Genomic DNA, 14,735 nt, shown 5'->3' on the forward strand with positions numbered 1-14,735 from the left:
TTTCCCTTCTCCATCTATCCCAAAACATTTCCTCACCATCTTTTTTGCAAAGCCTTCCCCGCTTCCCACTCACCCTCTTCTTCCCCTTATCCTGCTTGCCACGTCTTTGCCCTCTACGCTATTTTTCCCATCTTCTTTTTCCCATCCCTCTTTCTGCACTCCCTCTGGCCACCCCCTCTTTTCTCTTCCCACTTGCCACCCTCTTCCCCCTCCAACTATCCACTTTATCCACTGTCTTTTCTTTCTGCAGTCTTTCTTTCCTGCCCATCGTCTATTTGCAAAACCTTTTCTCCTCCCCACTCGCCACCCTCTTTTCTCTCTTCATCTACGTAAAAAATTTTCTCCCCTTCTTTTCGCAAAACCTTCTCTCCCTCCTGCTTGCCCACTTTCTCTTCCCCCTCCCTCTTTGCATCACCTTTCCTTCTCCCACTTGTCCCCCTCTTCCCTTCTGCATCTGCCCAAAATCTTTTTACGCACTGTCTTCTTTCCTCCCGTATTTTTTCAGACCTTCTCTCCCTCCTGCTCACCCCCTGGTTCTCCCCTCACCATCCTCTCATTCCTCCTGTCACTTGCCACTCTCTTTTCCCCTTCCATCTACCCAAAAACGTTTCCCCACCATCTTTTCACAAAAGCTTCTCTCCCTCTTCCTCGCCCCCTGCTTCCCCCCTCACCATTCTCTCATTCCTCCTCTCACTTGCCACTCCATTTTCCCCTTCCATCTACCCCAAAATAGTTTTCCCACCATCTTTTCCTCACCGTCTTTTTTCAACATCTTATCCTGTTCGCCATCCTCTTTGTCCCTTCGGCAATAACCACCCTCCTTAGCCCTCCCACCTCACCCCAAACTCGTTTCCCCTCCTACCGCTCCAGGGGCATGCATCCGTGGCTACCGCCAACCACAGTGAGGTGAGCTGCAGCAAGGCGAACCGAACCGCAGTACTGCAGACTCCAGCTTCCAGCAGGCGGCAGCTGGCTCTCCCGTCTTCTACTCCTCTAAGCCCAGCACCGAAGAGCACAGCCGACAGACACAGAAAAGCCTAGAATGGAGTGCCTGCCCAACAGAGCCATTTATATACTGAGGTTATGCACAGAGGTTCCTGAACTACACAGTCTCATTGGATGAAAACAAGTCTGAGGCCAGCCAATCAGAGCATGAAAATAAAACCCAATCAGAGTAGGCCTAAAGGTTTCCTCTCATCCAATCATAACATGTAGTCCAGGAACCATGGGCAAAACCTCAGTATATAAGGCATGCTGAGGCCGCCTCACGCTGTTCCAGGCTCTTGTGTATCTTCTAGCGGAGCCACTGTGTTCACGGCTTAGAGGACCAGGAGAAGGGGCAGCAGAGCCACCTACTGCACGCTGGAGGCTGCAGCCTGCTGTACCGCGGCTGGCCTCGCTGCAGTGGGTGGTGGTGACGGAAACTGCAGCGGCTGGAGCGGTAGGAGGGCGTAGGGGAGCAGGCTGGAGTGGTAGGAGGGCGGCCAGAGCGGTAGGGGAGCGGGCTGGAGCGGTAGGAGAGCGGCCGGAGTGTTAGGGGAGCGGGCTGGAGCAGTAGGAGGGCGGCTGGAGCATTAGGAGGGCAGTTGGAGTTGTAGCAGAGCGGGCTGGAGCGGTAGGAGTGCAGCCGGAGTGGTAGGGGAGCGGGCTGGAGCGGTAGGAAGGCAGCCGGCCGGAGTGATAGGAGGGTGGCTGGAGTGGAAGGGGAGAGAGCTGGAGCGGTAGGAGGGTGGCCGGAGCGGTAGGGGAGCGGGTTGGAGCGGTAGGAGGGCGGTTGGAGCGGTAGGGGGCGGCTGGAGCAGTAGGGGAGCAGGTTGGCGTGGTAGGAGGGAGGCCAGAGTCATAGGGGAGCGGACTGGAGCGGTAGGAAGGAGGCCGGAGTGGTAGGGGAACCGGCTAGAGCAGGAGGAGGGTGGCAGGAGTCGTAGGGGAGCTGCCTGGAGCGGTAGGAGGGCGGCCTGAGTTCTAAAGTAGCGGGCTAGAGGTAGGAGGGCTGCCAGAGTCATCGGGGAGAGGGCTGGAGCGGCAGGAGGGCGACTGGAGTCATAGGCGAGCGGATTGGAGCGGTAGGAGGGCAGCTGGAGAGGTAGGAGGGCGGTTGGAGTCATAGGCAAGCTGGCTGGAGCGGTAGGAGGGCGGCTGGAGAGGTAGGAGGGCGGCCGGAGTCATAGGTGAGCGGGCTGGAGCGGTAGGAGGGCGGCTGGAGTCATAGGCGAGCAGGCTGGAGCGGTAGGAGGGCGGCTGGAGAGGTAGGAGGGTGGCCGGAGTCATAGGCAAGCTGGCTGGAGCGGTAGGAGGGCGGCTGGAGAGGTAGGAGGGCGGCCGGAGTCATAGGCGAGCGGGCTGGAGCGGTAGGAGGGCGGCTGGAGTCATAGGTGAGCGGGCTGGAGCGGTAGGAGGGCGGCCAGAGCGGTAGGAGGGCGGCTGGAGCGGTAGGGGAGCGGGCTGGAGTGGTAGGGGAGCGGGCCGGAGCGGTAGGGGAGCGGGCTGGAGGGGTAGGAGGGCGCTCAGAGAGGTAGGGGAGCGGGCTGGAGCAGTAGGATGGCAGCCTGAGTGGTAGGAGGGCGGTCGGAGTGGTAGGAGGGCGGCTGGAGCAGTAGGAGGGCGGCCGGAGTCATAGGCAAGCTGGCTGGAGCGGTAGGAGGGCGGCTGGAGAGGTAGGAGGGCGGCCGGAGTCATAGGCAAGCTGGCTGGAGCGGTAGGAGGGCGGCCGGAGTCATAGGCAAGCTGGCTGGAGAGGTAGGAGGGCGGCCGGAGTCATAGGTGAGCGGGCTGGAGCGGTAGGAGGGCAGCTGGAGTCATAGGCGAGTGGGCTGGAGTGGTAGGAGGGCGGCTGGAGTCATAGGCGAGCAGGCTGGAGCGGTAGGAGGGCGGCTGGAGAGGTAGGAGGGTGACCGGAGTCATAGGCAAGCTGGCTGGAGCGGTACAAGGGCGGCTGGAGAGGTAGGAGGGCGGCCGGAGTCATAGGCAAGCTGGCTGGAGCGGTAGGAGGGCGGCTGGAGAGGTAGGAGGGCGGCCGGAGTCATAGGCGAGCGGTCTGGAGCGGTAGGAGGGCGGCTGGAGTCATAGGCGAGCGGGCTGGAGCGGTAGGAGGGCGGCTGGAGTCATACGTGAGCGGGCTGGAGCGGTAGGAGGGCGGCCGGAGCGGTAGGAGGGCGGCTGGAGCGGTAGGGGAGCGGGCTGGAGTCATACGTGAGCGGGCTGGAGCGGTAGGATGGCAGCCTGAGTGGTAGGAGGGCGGTCGGAGTGGTAGGAGGGCGGCTGGAGTGGTAGGGGAGCGGCTGGAGAGGTAGGAGGGCGGCCGGAGTCATAGGCAAGCTGGCTGGAGCGGTAGGAGGGCTGCTGGAGAGGTAGGATGGCGGCCGGAGTCATACGCGAGCGGGCTGGAGAGGTAGGAGGGCGGCCGGAGTCATAGGCAAGCTGGCTGGAGCGGTAGGAGGGTGGCTGGAGAGGTAGGATGGCGGCTGGAGTCATACGCGAGCGGGCTGGAGCGGTAGGAGGGCGGCTGGAGCGGTAGGAGGGCTGCTGGAGAGATAGGAGGGCGGCCGGAGTCATAGGTGAGCGGGCTGGAGCGGTAGGAGGGCGGCTGGAGTCATAGGCGAGCGGGCTGTAGCGGTAGGAGGGCGGGCAGAGCGGTAGGAGGGCGGCTGGAGCTGTAGGGGAGCGGGCTGGAGTGGTAGGAGGGTGGCCGGAGCGGTAGGGGAGCGGGCTGGAGGGGTAGGAGGGCAGTCGGAGAGGTAGGGGAGCGGGCTGGAGCGGTAGGAGGGTGGCTGGAGAGGTAGGATGGCGGCCGGAGTCATACGCGAGCGGGCTGGAGCGGTAGGAGGGCGGGCAGAGCGGTAGGAGGGCGGCTGGAGCAGTAGGGGAGCTGGCTGGAGTGGTAGGAGGGCGGCTGGAGCGGTAGGGGAGCGGGCTGGAGCGGTAGGAGGGCGGCTGGAGCGGTAGGGGAGCGTGCTGGAGCTGTAGGAGGGTGGCCAGAGCGGTACGGGAGCTGGCTGGAGTGGTAGGAGTGCAACTAGAGCTGCAGGGAAGCGGGCTGGAGCAGTAGGAGGGCGACAGGAGTGGTAGGGGAGCAAGCTGGAGTCGTAGGGGAGCGGGCTGGAGCGGTAGGAGGGTGGCCGGAGTCGTAGGGGAGTGAGCTGGAGCCTTAGGAGAGCGGTGGAGTCATAGGGGAGCGGGCTGGAACGGTGGAAGGTGGCCGGAGTTGTAGGGGAGCGGGCTGGAGCGGTAGGAGGGCGGCGGAGTCGTAGGGGAGCGGGCTGGAGCGGTGGGAGGGTCGCCAGAGCGGTAGGGGAGCGGGCTGGAGCGGTGGGAGGGTCACCGGAGTGGTAGGGGAGCGGGCTGGAGCAGTAGGAGGGCGGTTGGAGCAGTAGGAGGGCGGTTGGAGCGGTAGGGGTGCAGGTTGGCGCGGTAGGAGTGCAGCTGGAGCAGTAGGGGAGTGGGCTGGAGTGGTAGGAGGGCGGCCGGAGTCGTAGGGGAGCGGTCTGGAGCGGTAGGAGGGTGGCCGGAGAGGTAGGGGAGCGGGCTGGAGGGTTAGGAGGGCGGCCGGAGTCATAGGGGAGCAGGCTGGAGTGGTAGAAGGGAGGCCAGAGTCAGACGGGAGTGGGCTGGAGGGGTAGGAGAGTGGTTGGAGTCATAGGGGAGTGGGCTGGAGGGATAGGAGGGTGGCCGGAGTCTTAGGGGAGTGGGTTGGATCAGTAGGAGGGCGACCGGAGGGGTTGGGGAGCAGGCTGGAGTGGTAGGAGGGTGGCCGGAGGGTAGGAAGACAGCTGGAGCGGTAGGAAAGCGGGCTGGAGTGGTAGGAGGGCGACCGGAGTGGTGGGCGAGCAGGCTGGAGCGATAGCTCGAAGGTGCAGGGTTTTCAGAACAGGATTTCTGGGAGCAGCCCCTCGATGATTATGGGGCAGGGGTTACTCTTATCACTTGTAGGGCACTTGGACCGGGTACCTGATGCCCAAGGCTTCCCCTGTGGGTGAGAGGCAGGGTCCTGCTGGTCGGCAGTGAGAGCCAGTGTGGGGCGTGTGTACATGGGATTTCACGCATGTGATGGAAAGGCATCCATGCAGAAGAGTGAACGATGCGAAAGTGTTGTAGCACCGTGGGAACGTATAGGCATTACAATCTGAGCTATTTCATCAGAAAATAAAACAATAGGCCGGCAGGGTGACTCATGCCTGTAATCCCAGCATTTTGGGAGGCCAAGGCGGGAGGACCACTTGAGTCTAAGAGTTTGAGTTCAGCCTGGGAGACATAGCAAGACCCTGTCTCTCCTAAGAATTTCTTTTAAAAAGCTGGGCATGGTGGTGCATGCCTGTGGTTCCAGCCACTTGGGAGGCTGAGGATTGCTTGAGCCCAGGAGTTTGATGCTATAGTGAACCATGATCACACCACTGCACTCGAGCATGGGTGACAGAGAGACTATCTGAAAGGAAAGAAGAAGCCACACCAACATGCTACCATGTCCTATGCTCCTCTTTTTTTTTTTTTTTTTTTTTAAAGACAGTTTCACTATGTTGCCCAGGCTAAAGTGCAGTAGGGCGATCTCAACTCACTGCAACCTCTGCCTACCAGGTTCAAACGATTTTCCTGCCTCAGCCTCCTGAGTAGCTGGGATTACAGGTGGCCACCACGACACTCAGCTAATTTTTTATATTTTTAGTAAAGAGGGAGTTTCATTAAGTTGACCAGGCTGGTCTTGAACTCCTGATCTCATGATCTGCCCACCTCAGCCTCCAAAAGTGCTGGGATTGTAGGTGTGAGCCACCAAGCCCAGGCTTTTTTTGGTTTTTTTTTGGATAGTTTCACTTCTGTTGCTCAGGCTGGAGTGCAATGGTGTGATCTCAGTTCACTGCAACCTCTACTTCCCAGGCTCAAGCAATTCTCCTGCCTCACCCTCCTGAGTATCTGGGACCACAGGAGTGCACCACCGCACCTGGCTAATATATTTGTATTTTTGGTTGAGACGGGGTTTTGCCATGTTGCCCAGGTGCAAGGCTCATGAGTACAGTTCCTGTTTCATTCACCGCAGTATCCCCAGTGCCTGAGACATGCCTGGCATTTGGTAAATCCTCAAGAAATATGTGTAAGGGAGTGAATAGTTTCGGCTGGAAGTGGGAAGCCTCCCACTTCTCTGTCCACAGTGTCTGCGTGTCCCTCCCCCGGGGGTGTCCCTCCACTGCTCACTGTATTTCCTATTGAAAATGTCCTGGACCTGCTCCCTCAGTGTGTGGGTGATGTGGATCTGGGAGAGCCTCATGTTGTAACTTTCTGCAAAGCATAAAACAACTATGGGTTTGGGCTGTTCAGTGAAAAGGCACTTAGGGAATTTTAAAGAATATGATTTTCTAATTATGGGAAACTCCTTCTCTGGCAATTAATGGATCTTTAGAGTGGGCCCCTCAGGTCCTTCAGCACCAAGGTGTTGATGGAGACATGTTTTTTCCAGAAGGACATGCACTGTCGTCACAACGGTGATGAGCTGGAAATTAATTGCTGACATTTGAAAACCACCAAACCAATACATAAGTCCCAGAGGTGAGGGACACTGGAGAGTGGATTCTTGTGCCCCAGGCTGGTGGGTAGGGAATGGGGGCTTTATGAAGTCCCTAGAGAGCTGGAGAAAAGGGAAAGAACACAAGCTCAGCTAACTCAGCAGGTGGTGGGGGACGGGCAGTCCCCACAGACACGGGGTGGGCCTGGCAGCTCCCAGTGGGCACTCACTCACCCAGAGGGTGTTCATTAAAGACCACCAAGTATGGCCAGGAACAGTGGCCTATGCCTGTAATCCCAGTGCTTGGGGAGGCCACGGTAGGAGGATCACCTGAGGTCAGGAGTTGGAGACCAGCCTGGCCAGCGTGGTGAAACTAGAAATACAAAAATGAGCTGGGCATGGTGCTGTGAACCTGTAATCCCAGCTACTAGGGAGGCTGAGGCAAGACAATTGCTTGAACCTAGGAGTTGGAGGGTGTAGTGAGCCAGGATCATACCCCACATGCCAGCCTGGGCAACAGAGTGAGACTCTATCTCAGGAAAAACAAAAACAAAAGCTGGGCGCAGTGGCTCACACCTGTAATCTCAGCACTTTGGGAGGTGGATCATCTGAAGTCAGGAGTTCAAGACCAACCTGTCCAGCATGGTGAAACCCTGGCTCTACTAAAAAAATATAAAAAATTATCCGGGCTTGGTGGTTCACACCTGTAATTTCAGCACTTTGACAGGCTGAGGCAGCAGGATCACGAGGTCAGGAGTTGGAGACCAGTCTGAACAACATGGTGAAACCCTGTCTCTACAAAGAGTACAAAAATTAGCCGGGTGTGGTGGTGGGTACCTGTAATCCCAACTACTCAGGAGGCTGAAGCAGGAGAGTTGCTTGAATGCTTGAACCTAGAAGGCAGAGGTTGCAATGAGCGGAGATTTTGCCTCCAAACTCCAGCCTGGTCAACAAGAGTGAAACTCTGTCTCAAAATAAGGCAAGTGCCAGCATGTACTGGGGGATCCCGGACCGCCATGAGCCCCTGACTGCAGGGCAGGGAGAAAGGAGGGGAGGAGGGAGTGACTCTGGGCACTTGGGCCAGGCTTGTAGTGAGGGTCTCAGTCTGCTAAGGGGGCGGGGTATGAGGAGCTGTGGTGAGGAGAGTCGTGAACTCCCCCAGTCATGGAATGTCCCAGAACAGCTGTGCAGAAAAGAGTATGAGGGACCAGAGGCAGAGAGCAGCTGCTCTCTGGGCCTTGGGCCCCTCTCTCTGGGCTCCCCCACCCCCAGTGACTCTTCCCACCACCAGTCTTGTCAACCCCTTTCTCCTCAGTACTAGAGGGTGGCCACACAGTCACCCTCCACTACTCACTTGCAGCCACACCCTGGCTCCTCAGAGCAGCCCCAACATGGGGGCTCCACAGGGCATCACCTGTCTCCCAGTTCAGACCCTGGCACCTTCCTGCTACTCGATCCTCTTCTTGCCTTTCCTCAAGTGTCTCCCTGCTTCCACTCCTCTCCTCCCTTGCTTACTTCCACCTCCTGCCTCCCAGCCCAGCCCCAACCTTTTCCACCTGACCTTAGTGACACACCCCTCCCTCCCTCCTTTCCTTCCTTTCTTCTGTGCCTCCCTTCCACTATTTCTCTCCTCTCTTTCTTTCCTTATTTTTCCTTTCTTCATTCATTCCTTTTTCTTTCTTTTTTTCTTCCTCCCTTCCCTTCCCCTTCCACTTCCCCTTCCACTTCCCCTTCTCCTTTCTTCCTTCTTTCTTTCCTTCCCTCCTTCCTTTTTCCTTCCTCCCTCCCTTCCTTTCCCACTTCTTTCTTTCTCTTTACTTCCTTTCTTCCTTTTTCTTTTTCTTTTTTTTCTTCTTTCTTTCTCTTTCTCTTTCTTTCTTCCTCCCTTCCCTTTGCACTTACACTTCCCGTTCTCCTTCCTGCCCTCCTTCTTCCTTTCCTCCCTTCCTTCCTTTCCTACTGAGGAGTCTCTACGTGTTGTCAGAGACATCTCCTCTTCATCAACTCCCTGTGACCCCTGTTTCTCAGACTTGGAGGGAAATAAGGGCACACAAATTGTGACCATGGAGGTGGGGCAAGGCTGCTAGGAAGAACAGGGAGTGTCTGAGGTAGTGATTCTCCTACCTCAGCCTCCCAAGTAGCTGGGATTACAGGTGTGTGCCACCACAGGCAGCTAATTTTTGTATTTTTTTTCAGTAGAGATGGATTTTACCATGTTGGCCAGGCTGATCTCTTGAACTCCTGAGCTCAGGTGATCTGCCCACCTCAGCCTGCCAGAGTGCTGGGATTATAGGCATAAGCCACTGCGCCCAGCCTAATTTTAAAATTTTTAACTTTTTTTTTTTTTTTAGACAGAATTTTGCTCTTGCCACCCAGGCTGAAGTGCAGTGGCACTCGGCTCAGTGCAACCTCTGCCTCCCAGATTCAAGCAATTCTCCTGCCTCAGTCTCCACAGTAGCTGGAACTACTGCCTCCCAGATTCAAGCAATTCTCCTGCCTCAGTCTCCGCAGTAGCTGGAACTACAGGTATGTGCCACACCCAGCTAATTTTTGTATTTTTTAGTAGAGACAGGGTATTACCATGTGGCCAGGATGTTCTCAATCTCCTGATCTTGTGGTCCACCCACGTTGACCTCCCAAACTGCTGGCATTACAGGCGTGAGCAACCACACCTGGCCAAATTTTCTCTGTTTAATTGTCTTTAGAGACGAGCTCTTGCTCTGTCACCTAGGCTGGAGCGCAGTGGCTCAGTAATAGTTCACTGCAGCCTTAAACTCCTGGACTCAAATGATCTTCCCACCTCAGCTTTCTGAGTAGGTAAGACCGCAGGTGTGCACCACACCCTGCAAAGTTTCTACATTTTTTTGTAGTAACGGGTTTTCACTATGTGGCACGGTCTGGTTGAACTCCCAGCCTCAAGTGATCCTACCATCTTGGCCTACCGAAGTGCTGGAATTACAGGCTTGAGCCACCGTACCTGGCCTTGAGTACAGAATTTCCTTAGGGGGTGACGAAAATGCTCTAAAATCGGTGATGGGTGTGCACTAAAGTGTGAGTGATATCTCAGCAAAGTTGGTTTATTTAAAACAGCAACAGGCTGGATGAAGTGGCTCATGCCTGTAATCCCAGCACTTTGGGAGGCCAAGGTGGGTGGATCATCTGAGGTCAGGAGCTTGAGACCAGCCTGGCCAACATGATGAACCCCTGTTTCTGTTAAAAGTATGAACAATTAGTAACTTGAATGAGGGGCAGGGTATCCCACCTGCTCTGAGCAGCTCTTTATGAGCCCCAGCTATTTCTGGGGTCCTCAAATGAAACCTCCCAAGTCATACCCAAGTCATTCCCAACATGGGCCTCCTCCCCTTTTCTAGCCCCCTGCTGGGAGATGCTGAGTGACAGAGGCTCAGGCTTTGGGTGTTCCTGTCAAAGCCTCACCCCAGGAGCCCCACAGGTCAGGCCCAGTCCATGGTTCACATGGCCCCATTTCGTCCTCTTTTTCCTTTGAGAGCAATTTGTCCCTGAGAGATCCCTGGATCCCTCATTCAGGTGCAGTGCTGTAGGGCAACACTTCTTCCCGGGGTGACCCAGGCCTGCAGTGTCCCAGTGTCACTGGCAGGCCTTGACCTGGCCTCCACCTGAGTCCCTGCTCCTCCTCTCCCACAGGGAACATGACATCCTCTTCCCAGGGTACACCCACCTGCAGAGGGCCCAACCCCATCACTGGAGCCACTGGATTCTGAGGTGAGCTGGGTGAGTTGCTGGGGCTGTACTGGATGGGAGGACCCTGGCTGCCCTGACTCTCCTGCCCCTGGCTTTCCACAATGGTGCATGGTGCTGACCCTAGATTCTGAGCAGCTGCTGGAGGTGCAAAAGCTGATTGCTGTCCTGCCCCTGGGGAGGTGGGTGAAACTCCAGTGCCCTAAGGGCCTGGTGAGGGTGGCTGCTGCATAGCCTAGGGATTCACACATGAGCTGGGAAGGGCAGAAAGGGTTAGAAAATCAGGTTATCTGCTCAGAGGGGGACCCTGCATGGATCCCCAGGTCTTGCTAAGGTGGGGACATCCAAGCCAGTGAATGTGTCTGAGCAGGGCTGGCCTCCTCAGGCTCCTAGTGAGTCCAGCCCACTGCCCTCAGGCTGACATATGGGGACATGTGTCAGGAGACAAGGGTTCTGCACCCAAGGTTACTCGGTGCTTGGGGATAAGTGTTCAGGAGACATGAGGGGACAAGTGTTGTGGACCCAAGGTGACTGGGCCAGGGAAGAGGTTGAGCTCCAGGTGGTTTCCCTGGCAACTAGGACTTCATTCTGTGTGTGTGTGTGTGTGTGTGTGTGTGTGTGTGTCTTTCTGTCTGTCTGTCAGGGTTGCCTGCCAGGAGCCCTGGTCACCATGAATCCCTGTCCCTGAAGCAGGGCCATTTTGGGCAATTGCCTGGGTATAGACAGAGAGCTGCTCTGAGCAGGTGAGATACCCTGTCCCTCCTCCCTAGGGAGAGTCACCCTCAGCACTCGCCAGGAGATGCAGACACACCAGAATGCAGGAGCTAGTGGCCCCTGGTGAAACCATCATTCATTGCCTATGGGCACTGAGCTTATCTAGGCCAAGGGTCACCCATGGCAGGGGCGCCTGGTACTGAGAGACTCAGGGCTCCTACCTCCCTCCTAGACTGGAAAAGATGCCTTTACCCAGCTCCCACCCCACCCACCCTAATCCTCTTCCCTGATCCTTTTTCCAGGGGGAGGGGGCCAGGCAACCAGCTTAGGGGAGAGGAGGCCACACTCCCTGTTCTCCAGCCCAGCCCTGCTTCCTCCCAACCCCCAGAACTCAACTTTGGTGCCATCACTCTTCACAGCCTGGATGCCACCAGTGAGCATGACTTCATGGGTGAAGTGACTTTGGGGAGCCAGTCCCCTGCCCGGTGCCTCACTTCTGTCCCTCCGCCCAGCTTCTCTCCAGTCTTCTCCTACTCCTGTATGGTCAGACTGATTGTACACTAAAGTGTAAACTTTAAATGAGTAAATTGGGCAGGGCACGGTGGCTCACGCCTGTAATCCCAGCACTGGCCAATTTGGTGAAACCCCATTTCTACTAAGAATACAAAATTTAACCAGGTGTGATGGTGAGCACCTGTAGCTACTTGGAGAGCTGAGGCAGGAGAATCGCTTGAACCCAGGAGTCCAAGGCTGCAGTGAGCTGAGATCACACCAGTACACTTTAGCCTGGGCAACAAGAGTGAAACGTTATCTCAAAAATTAAAATAAAATAAAAATAAATAAATGGGTAGATTTTATGTGAACAATACCTCAGTAAAGCTGGTTTATCTTATTTTTTGTTTTGTTTTGCTCTGTTGCCAGACTTGAGTGCAATGGCACGATCTCAGCTCACTGCAACCTTCACCTCCGAGGTTCCAGTAATTCTCCTGGCTCAGCCTCCCAAGTAGCTGGGATTACAGGTGCGTGCCACCACACCCGGGTAATATTTTTGTATTTTTAGTAGAGAAAGGGTTTCACCGTTTTGGCCAAGATGGTCTGGATCTCCTGACCTCATGATCTGCCCACCTTGGCCTCCCAAAGTGCTGGGATTACAGGAGTGAGCCACCACACCCAGCCAAAGCTGGTTTATTTAAAACAACAAGAATAACAAAAAACAGGCTAAATGCAGTGGCTCACATTTGTAATTCCAGCACTCTGGGAGGCCAAGGCAGGAAGATTACTTGAGCCCAGGTGTTTTAGACCAGCATGGGCAACATAGCAAGACTCCATCTTTACTCAGAATGAACGTTTAGGTCAGGCACAGTGGCTCACACCTCTAATCAAGAACTTTGGGAGACCCAGCCAGGTGGATCACGAGGTCAAGAGATCAAGACTACCCTGGCCAACATGGTGAAATCCCGTCTTTAACAAAAATAGAAAAATTAGCTGGCCATTGGCCAGCTATTCAGAAGGCTAAAGCAGGAGAATTGCTAGAACCTAGGAGGTGGAGACTGCAGTGAGCCAAGATCTCACCACTGCACTCCATCCTGGCAACAGAGCAGACCCTGTCTAGAAAAAAAATGAAAATGTAGCCAGGTCCCCCCTACCGCCTAATGTCCTCTTTCTCCCTGTATGGTCAGGCTGGGTGAGTACCAGAGAGGCTTGGTGACTGGGAATCTTTTCTTTCTCCAAGCTGAGTTCCTGTTCTAGGCTTCATTCTGCATGACCCATCTCAGCAGTATGGCCAGGGACCTCATCCTCTGTGGCACCAAGGAATTCAGCTTCATGTAGCTCTCAGATGCCTACAGGTAAGCCCTGAACTGCCACTTCCACCTGCCCCTCCCAGCCTCTGCATTCTCCACACCCCTTAGGCATGGCTTCCTTCCTCCCCGCCCTCTGCCAGACCTGGCCAGTCAGCTGCTGGACCAGACAAGGGCCTAGCCCTTTCAGTGCCTGCATCTTTGTCTGCAGCACCAGAAGCAGCCTGATGCCCCAGAAGAAAAACCCCGACAGCTTGGAGCTGATCTGGAGCAAAGCAAGGGTGTGTGTTTGGGCAGGTGAGCATGGCAGGGAGAAAGGAAGGGTGGATATGAGATCCCCAGCAGGGGCAGAATTCCTGGTCCAACCCCATGCCTCCCTCTTCTTGCAACATTCTGTGCTCCTGATGACCCTCAAGGAACTTGCCAGCACCTGCAACAAAGACCTACAGTTGTGAGGCTGGGGACAGTGGCTGTGGGAGGCCTGCCTGCCTACACACCATGTGCCAGTTCTCGGGGTTCTAGCATACCCAGGCAGGGACCCTCAAGATTGCTGTACCTACACCAATCCTGTGCACTCAGCCCCATCTGTGGCTGCTTTTGGAGCTCTCGGCCCTTCCTTTGGGTACTGAGTATTCTTCCCATGGAAGGCAGCAGGGATGCCTCAGTGTGGGGTGTGGCTGTGGGGACCCTGGGTGCCAAGAGGAACATCTTCTGCCATGTTCCTCCCAGGAGGACAGGAAAGCTTTGTTTGAAGTGTCAGACACCATGAGTGCTGTGCTTCAGGTGGCCACTGGCATCATCTCTACACTGCAGGCAAGCCCACCCCCACCTGCCTCTCCTCCCCTAGATCCCAGGCACTGGGGTGGGCTTGCCAGGAGAGTGGCCTTGGGCGGAGGCAAGGTGGGGCCGGAGGACCTGGGCAGGGAAGGAGTGGTGTGCTGGCTCCTGTTCCTGGGGAACAGGGAAGGGACAGAAGCTGCTGCCATGCAATGGAAGTAAATGAGACTCAAGGGACCTGGGGCCTGTCAACTGACCCAACCAGAACCCTTTTAAAAAAGAAAATTTATATAAAAGGTTGTCATGGTGGCTCACGCCTGGAATCTCACACTTTGGGAGGCTGAGGCAGGTGGAGCACTTGAGTTTAGGATTTTGAGACCAGCCTGGCCAACATGGCGTAATCATGTCTCTTAATAAAAATGCAAAAATTAGTTGGGTGTGGTGGTCCACACCTGCAATCCCAGCTACTTAGGAGGCTCAGGTAGGAGAATTGCTTGAACCTGGGAGATGTAGTGAGCCGAGATGATGCCACTGCATTACAGCCTGGATGACAGAGTGAAACTCCATCTTCAGATATGTAAATTAGTTAATTAAATATCTTTTAAAAATTATTTTTTAGAGACAGGGTCTCTTTTTGTCACCCAGGCCAGAGTGCAATGGCACAGTCATAGCTCACTGCAGCCTCAAACTCCTGGGCTCAAATGGTCCTCCCACTTTGGCCTCCAAAGTAGCTGGGACTACAGGTGTGCACCACCACACCTGGCTAATTTTTTGAATTTTTTGTAGAGACAGGGTCTTCCTGTATGGCCCAGGCTGGTCTCAAACTCCTGGCCCCAGGCCATCCTTCCACTTTCATCTCCCAAAGTGCAGGAATTATAGGCATGAGCCACTTTGCCTGGCTGATTTCTTTTAAAACCAATTATTATGGGAATTTCTGTCTATAACAGCTAGAGAATGCATAATGAACCCTATGTACTGACACCCAGCTTCAACAATAATCAGCTCACGAACATTCTGGCTCCAGCTGTCTTTACACACTGCCCAACACTGTGCGTATGGGGTAATCCCAGCACTTTCAGAGGCCAAGGCAGGTAGATCACCTAAGGTCAGGAGTTTGAGGCCAGCCTGACCAACATGGTAAAGCCCCATCTCTACTAAAATGCAAAAAAATTATCTGGGCGTGGTGGTGCATGCCTGTAGTCCCAGCTACTTGGGAGGATTGAATCATTTGAGAATCA

The 14,735-nt window shown here is 55.4% G+C and overlaps 2 long non-coding RNA genes across 28 annotated transcripts in view; one reads left to right on the top strand and one right to left on the bottom strand.

The window, feature by feature from the left end:
• LOC128931286 (uncharacterized) overlaps positions 1–1,044 on the bottom strand; it is a 39,098-nt gene extending 38,054 nt beyond the window's left edge. For 2 of the 3 annotated variants that reach the window (XR_013528851.1, XR_013528850.1), the window contains exon 1: positions 863–1,044. This is a non-coding gene — a long non-coding RNA (uncharacterized LOC128931286). Of the gene's footprint in view, positions 1–756; positions 815–862 lie in introns of those variants that run through there. The other variant, XR_013528852.1, reaches the window with a different exon arrangement.
• A 228-nt stretch (positions 1,045–1,272) lies between these two features.
• The window catches only part of LOC103791234 (uncharacterized), a 33,801-nt gene continuing 20,338 nt past the window's right edge, over positions 1,273–14,735 (top strand). For 3 of the 25 annotated variants that reach the window (XR_013528836.1, XR_013528831.1, XR_008479380.2), the window contains exons 1-6: positions 6,207–6,534; positions 8,842–9,016; positions 10,154–10,231; positions 11,843–11,940; positions 12,654–12,768; positions 12,932–13,017. This is a non-coding gene — a long non-coding RNA (uncharacterized LOC103791234). Of the gene's footprint in view, positions 1,442–5,163; positions 6,062–6,191; positions 6,535–7,882; positions 8,742–8,841; positions 9,017–9,195; positions 9,308–10,153; positions 10,241–11,223; positions 11,355–11,842; positions 11,941–12,653; positions 12,769–12,863; positions 13,018–14,735 lie in introns of those variants that run through there. The other 22 variants (XR_013528833.1, XR_013528839.1, XR_013528834.1 and 19 more) reach the window with 22 other exon arrangements.

The sequence above is a fragment of the Callithrix jacchus genome, chromosome 17 (genome assembly GCF_049354715.1).
Source record: "Callithrix jacchus isolate 240 chromosome 17, calJac240_pri, whole genome shotgun sequence".
Lineage (NCBI taxonomy): Eukaryota > Metazoa > Chordata > Mammalia > Primates > Cebidae > Callithrix > Callithrix jacchus.